The sequence below is a fragment of the Girardinichthys multiradiatus genome, chromosome 22, assembly GCF_021462225.1.
Source record: "Girardinichthys multiradiatus isolate DD_20200921_A chromosome 22, DD_fGirMul_XY1, whole genome shotgun sequence".
Classification (NCBI taxonomy): Eukaryota; Metazoa; Chordata; class Actinopteri; order Cyprinodontiformes; family Goodeidae; genus Girardinichthys; species Girardinichthys multiradiatus.
In genome coordinates, this window is record NC_061814.1 from 15,538,646 (window position 1) to 15,546,094 (window position 7,449).

A 7,449-nucleotide genomic window follows, 5' to 3' on the forward strand; every position below is an offset into this window, starting at 1 on the left:
GACAGAGAATTAAGTAAATTCCCTTAGTATTTGGTAGAATTGTCTTTTAAGCCATATAGCTTGTAAAATATTTCCTACATGGAGGATGGCTCCCTACATGGCAGTGTAGCATAACGAGTTAGACTTGTATTAGCAAAAACGTCTTACGCAAACCAAGCTCCAAACACAGGGACACAGGACAATATAAGTAAAAACATGATATGTTTAAACTGCATTCATACACAGACACACGCATAGGGTACTTCTGTTTTGCGTGTATGCATGTGACATTTAAAAGAGATGAATGTGAGGAGGTGCTACCTAATCCCAGAACAAACAGTGTCTACACTCACATCCCTCGCCTTTACAGGCCACCAGTGTGCTGGAGAGGATTACAAGATGGGAATCAAAAGAGAGCACATTTGCACATTGCCCACTGACACAGTCACAGCAAGAACAGACAACAAGGGTTAAGCCAATTGACCACTGACACAGCTCTCAACCTCTCCATTTGCCCTCTCTCATTTCTCTCTGACTATTCACATTTAATGTTGTGTGGGTATGTGTGTGTGTTATAAAGCAGTGATAAAAAGCCACAAAAAAACTCTTAAATTAATTGTGATTTGTTAATTTAATTATTTTGTGTCATTTTCACCTTTCCCAAATCGATCACCAACTCATTTGCATTCTAAAATTTAATAACAATGTGAGGTAATGATATATTTCTGTCAGTGTGACCTGTCTCTGCCCTTCTCCCATCATCCATAGCCTGTCTCTAAAGACATTGACCTGGTCTCTGAGCTCTCTTATCTCTTCACCGTGTGCTCTCTCTCCTCCTGAGCAGCTGCTGCCGTACGCTGAACCGGACTGAGTGCAGAGGCAAGGCCGGTGTTTGCGTCAATAATGCATGCGTTGCTGAGGATAACTTGGTACAGAGGCTGTTTTTAAACAGGGGACCTTCAGAAACGCTCAACAGCCGACTGATGTACAGGAATCTATTAAAAATAGAATAAGTGGTCGGGCAAAAGAGCTGGACTCAGCTGAGGGCCTCTGGAGCCCTGAGCCAGTTGCTAACCAGCAGGGAACATGTTACATTCAGATGCTCTAATAGACATTAAATAGTAAGAGGTGAATTCAAAAGAAAATTGCATAAAGGTTTCAAAATGGTTAACCTCCATCCAAGAGAAGCTTGGACAAGCAAAACCTATTAGATGAATCAAAGGGCTGAATGAATGCTCAATGAGGAAGACAAGGAAGAAAATGTGCAAGAACAGACATAATTCAGCTGATTATGTTCAAAACATCCATGTTCAAGGTTCTATTTTCTGGATATAGTGCCTTGCAAAAGAGTTGATACCCAGTAAAGTTTACACATTTCTTCACTTTATAACATCAGGTTTCAATGTTTCATAAGAGACCAACACAAAGTTACACCTATGTTCGAAGTGAAGGGAAAATAATACATGTTTTGTCATTTTTTACACATAAAAACCTGAACTATAAGAATTTGAATTTAACTCCCTTTGCTGCATTTCCACAAATACAAATCTGGCCTTTACGGAAGACTGACAAAAGGTAAGATATTGTTGAAATTAAGCTGTAAGAAGTCCCATGTAAATATAGCCAAACAAAGGAGACATAGCAATCTTTTTGGGAAAGGTGCTCTGGCCAAATGAGACTTTTTCACCTGCATGCTACAAGAGCTATGTCTGGTGATAAACAACAACGATGCACATCACTAAGTAAAACCATCACCATCATAAAAAACGGTGGTGGTAGCATCATGCTGTGAGTGACCCTTTCATTAATGGGGGCAGGGAGTCTGGTCAGAGGTGGATGGAGCAGTACAAAGAACAGAGGACACCTGTTTGTGGGTTACAAAAGACTTCTCACCACTGTGGATGACAACTCTGCAGCAGGACAGTCACCATAAATATTAGGGCTGCCACATTGCATGTATTCGTACTGAAAATATCAGGTACATCCCTGATATTAGTTTGGTACACACATGTACTGAACAAATACCATGTTGTCTTATACCTGAACACATGCAGAATGGAATGTATGAAACTAAATGTATAATACAACGTTCCTTTGTGCAACTTTAAAAAGTGACACCAAAACACAACAACAAGGACTCCAAACTGTCACTAAACTCTCTTATTTGGGGACATCAAGGTTCCTCATGCAGCTACAGTGGACTGAACCATAACGTTATGTCAGCATACATATTTTTTTTACCATTAATAAAGTATCTATTTTGTTCTGCACTTTACTGAATTACTAACCTGAAACATCATCAAGCTGAATGTAAACATCACTGGTACTGGAGAAAAATCAGATAAAGTCCAAATCCAGCATCCTCATCTCACATACTGGACTATCTAAATATCAAAATGACTCCAAAGAGATTTAAATCTTTTGTTGTTCTCAAATCTTTGCATTTTTGTTTATCATTACACCCTTACTAAATATACATTTAGAGGTACAATTGAATCATTTACATAAAAGCATATTCATGTGTTAGAATGGCCCAGTCAAAGTCCAAATCAAAATCCAATTGAGAATCTATGGCAAGCTTTGCAAGATTTTTGTTCACAGAGTTACACAGTTAAATCCTGGTCATAACCTCTGGTGTCTAAATGCACACATTTTGTAACAACATACCCCATAAGACTCATATATGTAATTGCAAGGAATGGTGGTTCTACAACGTGCTGACTCATGTGGTCTGAACACAAATACACACCACATTTTCAGATTTGTAAAAATCTTTAGAGAACAGTGTATTTTACTTTCACTTTATGAAAGTAACAATTATGAACTGGTTTGTCTCAATACAATACATTTACATTTGTGGCAGTAATACTACACATAATGTAAAAAGCTCAAGAGAAATTCTAACTTTTGCAAGGTGCTTCTCCATCTAATTTGTTAAACTATAAATTGACTCAAGTGACCCAAGAAAAAGATTGCTTACACAAACATGAGAGTCTGAAATCGGGCTAAAGCTGCTTTAGGACATATGAGTGAGTACGAAATGGAGAAGCAAAAAAGTAACTGCTCATGGCATGTAACCTGCTACTATTACCTCCTCCTTCTTTTAATGGTGGATTCAGGCCGAGTCGCCTGGAGCATTTTACTGTCCATTTACAGCAAAACCTTCTCCATTGCCTGCTCTCTGTCCTTCTCCTCCCCTCTGCCACTGCTCTCCACAAAAGAAGGGTTAAACTCTAAAAGGCCGGGCTCCTGCAGAAACCATTAGTAACACCCCCCAGGTCACGGTTTCCCCCACCAGCCCACCACCATGTCTCACATACACACAGCAGTCAGTCACTTGGCTCCTTGGCGGTCACTGTAAAACCCTGGATATCGGTTTTGAAAAATTAACCACGGATCTGGGGTTCCATTACACTCTCCAGCATCGGCATCCCTGATCTTGCACTAAATGGAGAAGCTGTTTCACCATTCCAACATAATTTGACTTTCATGTGATGAAACTTTAATGAATGCCCCACCGCCTTCCTCCTTGCAAGTGGGTATAAAGTATAAATGTACACGTGCATGCTGAAAACTTCACTGGCCTGCAGATGTCCCTGTAGTGTAAGCACGTCTCTGTATATCTGAGCTTATACTGAGCACAAAGAAGCATTTAAGATGTAAAAGCTTAACTGCTGCTTCAGCTGCAGCACCATTTGCGTTTGTGGTTTCCAGTAGATTGACCAGACAGTGCTACCACAGGTGGGGTGTATATTCACAATATTGATAGCACTTGTATTGATATCATCACCTCTTTATTTTTTTGATGATAAATACCTATGTAACACCTCATTTTTTTATTGTACTGTGGCACTTTCGGTCTTCAATACTAATTGAATACAACATCTTAAAATGTGTACCCACTATTCTGCAAGCACCTAACAGAAAGCTGTAGCAGTTTTGAAAAGCCACCAGTTTTATTCCCCTGGCTTCCTCTAGATGGCAGTCAAAGAGCGCGTTTGATAGCGTGGTTGGCTTCGCTCGGGTCTGACCCCTCAGCGGTCCGCTCGCTGCTGCCTGTGGACTGGAGGCTGGCATTCAGGGTAAACCATACCATCGGTTTGTAAATGGAGGTTAAATTGATAACGACACCCGGGCCGCAGTCAATCCCCGACCTTTTGTTCAGTGCACAGAGGTTTTAAAATGAGGCAAGCTTTTATAAAAGAGGTGTCACACAAATAGGCTAAACACTGTGATGTATGCTAAAGCCTTTAATGTCAAGCATATTTTTGGAGTTAGTACAGCAACATATTCACTTATTTATAAAATTACGATATATTTTCTTCAAATACATACCTTCTGAGTTAATCTTTAATGGTCAGTTATTTTGATGGTTTCTTATTGGCCTTTTTGTATTACTTGTTTTGATCCAGGTTCACAACAGATGCAAATCTGTTCTCATTATCAGACTAACATGCAGAATGGGTTTTAAAGCTGAAAGCCCGACCTTTCTGTCAGGTCAATCACAACTCACTTTAGAAATAGTTTGTCACCGATAGGGCAACATGTCATGGTCAGCTTTTCTATTTGTTTTGCTACTTTGCTGTAAAAATGTGTTTAATCAAGATACAATCTGCCCTCCCAAAAACAAGTTTCCACTCGCACATACCTTTGCTGACATAAGGTTTAAGACAACTGATAAGTTCTTTTGAGTATTTCCATTTGTATTTTCTTCTGCATTTGCACGTTTTAAATGTGTTTGTTTATTTGTGTTCTGTATAATAATGCCAGTTGATCTTAATAAACATAAAGCAGAATTTCCTGTTTTTTCATCAGTTTGTATATTGCAAAATCCTACCATACAAAAAAAATCTTCCAAATTTTCTATAAGAAGAAGTGGAATGGGTGTCTCTGTCCAGGGTGGGTTTATGTTGCCTTTCAGTAGCAGAACAGGCACTAACTCCAGCTGGTAGACAATAGCCTTCAGCATCAGACTAGGAAGCCAACAGTATTTCGTGGAAAAAAGGGGAGTTGTCACCAAAATGTACAAAAGGGAAACTAAGGCAATTTTACTTGTTCATTGCTTAGTAATATTGATAAATAATAATAATAATAATAGTAATAATAATAAAACAGCATTTTCAGTCTCAATCAAACTATAAGCTTCCAATTTCTATTTAGACTGCATGGTTGCAGCAAAGATTTTATTTTCACTTTACTTTAAATAAAACATTGGCCCACCAGGGGTGCCTCCACGTTTACAAAGAGATGAGCAGATGGGGGCCAGAATTTCAGGGATGTTATAATGTTGTTGTTAAATACAGGAGGTGGGAAGTTGGGGTGGGAGTGAGAGACAGATTTCAAAACTTGTACTGTATGATGGACAAAAAATCAATTTATGCAACTTAATAAAAACATACGTTTTTTAACATATTGATTTTTTTCATTCATTTAATAAAAATCTATTAAGCACACAACTGCTTGCAGCCCCTATAAATTGGGCAGATGGAAGGACTTTTTAAAATAAAAATAAACAACCTCAATCCCTGTCCTTGACGTTCATCACATGAAGAGTAAAAGGTCTCAGCACACCCATGCTGAAATGTGCCGTGCCAGACTAAGAAGGCCTGAGAACAGTCGCAGCAATCACAGGTGCTGCAACTCTTTTTAAGCTGCTCAGCGCCTCTGTCCACTCGTTGTGCACAAGGCGAGAGATCACAGCCTGCACTTCCACCCCAACTCTTACACACACACACACACACACACACACACAAGCTCCATATGTGCTGTGTGAGCAAAGTTGCTTGTGTGCACGTATATATACACAAAACCTGTGTTTGTGTTTATGTGTGTGCATATGTGTGTGTGTGTGTGTGTGGGGGGGGTCTGGTCATGTTCGCTTGAGTGAGTGAGATTGAGTTTGCTTTCATGTTACGCTTGTTTTAAAAAGATGAGGCTTGTGCATTGGCAGTCCAAACTAATAAGCATTAGACAAGACCAAGTCTTGTCACACACCTCCCATCTCTCTCTCTCTCTCTCTCTCTCTCTCTCTCTCACACACACACACACACACACACACACACACACACGTCATGACCTGAAAGAGAGAGTATATGATCCCAGCTGCCCTGTAAAAATGGAGCACATCAGTGACTGTGGGACCAGCAAGTTTCTATTTTATTTGGTGCTCTCTTTCAGTGCTGTCTTTACAGAGGCTGCTCAAGGTAGAATGAGGTCCAAAGCAAAGTGGTATTTGGGTTAGGGTTAGGCTGTTGGGGCCCCAAACTAGCAGGCCCAGCCATCACATATACTTGGTTGGCCCTACAAGGATTTTGCTCAGGCTGGATGGGTACTAGCTTTGGCTGACAATGGGCTTCTAACATGGCAGCCTCTTGGGTTGACTAAATACAACCCATATAGAACATTTGAGCACCTCTATGGGTCATGGCTAGATCTCAGATGGGTTTTAAGAAAATCTCTTGAAACTGGGTTCCACCTACATAGGGTATTAGGTGAAGTAATTATATAATCTTTGAACAATCCCAAATGGGCCCCATATGTAAATGTTGGTTGCTGCCATGCTGTGTTTGTAAATAGGGAAAAAAAAACTTTACCTGGGCTCAACGTATGATAGCACACAATTTTATAGGTTTGCATTGAAAACATATCCGCTCAACATCTTTACTCCTGCAGAGTTACCATAAAAGATTTTCCAACTTTCTTTTTTTTATTTTTATGCAAGCCTGCTTCTTGTCCTCTGCAACCCGTTTAGTATCCATGTAAATGTGCAGAAAGGTGTTCACTGTTATTTCCTAAAAGGTGATGCAGAAGAGCTGGGATTTAAAGGATGAAAACATAATTGTGCATTTAACGCAGACTCGCTTTTTTTGGCCTTCAGGATTGTCTTATAGCGGAAATATTTTAGACAGAAGGGTTTCTGTTCATCTTAAAGAGCAAAATATGAGGCCAGGTCTATGAAGCTGTGAAGTTATACGACAAAAGCTTCAGATCTGCGGATGGAGAGTTCAAGTTTTTAATGTTTTCCCATTTTTTCCTTATACAGGCATCTGCTTTATGTTTCTATTAACTTTTTGTGAAGTTTGGGATACATTTTCTAATTTATCTAAATGTTCACTTTGTTTTGACGTTGTTCGGCAATGCAGCCCTTTGTTTTTCATCTCATTAAAGCTCCTTGGAATTGGAGTGAATTTGGTGCGCAAGATGTTTTTCATGTGGGAAATGAAGAGAAAGGGAAGCTTTGACCTTTAAGCCGATCACCACCACGCGCACAAACGTCAATATAAACACTCAGACAAGCTCTCAGTTGAGCCTCCCCCTGTCTTTAAATTCGGAAAACATCATATTTTTAAGGTTGTTGACTTTCAGCTTGGGAAAAACAACTTCAGGGAGCGCAAACGATGCAGGGAGGGGGGAAAAACAGGCAAGTGCCGCACTTCTCTCACATTCTCGTTTGCTCTGGTGTAAGTATCA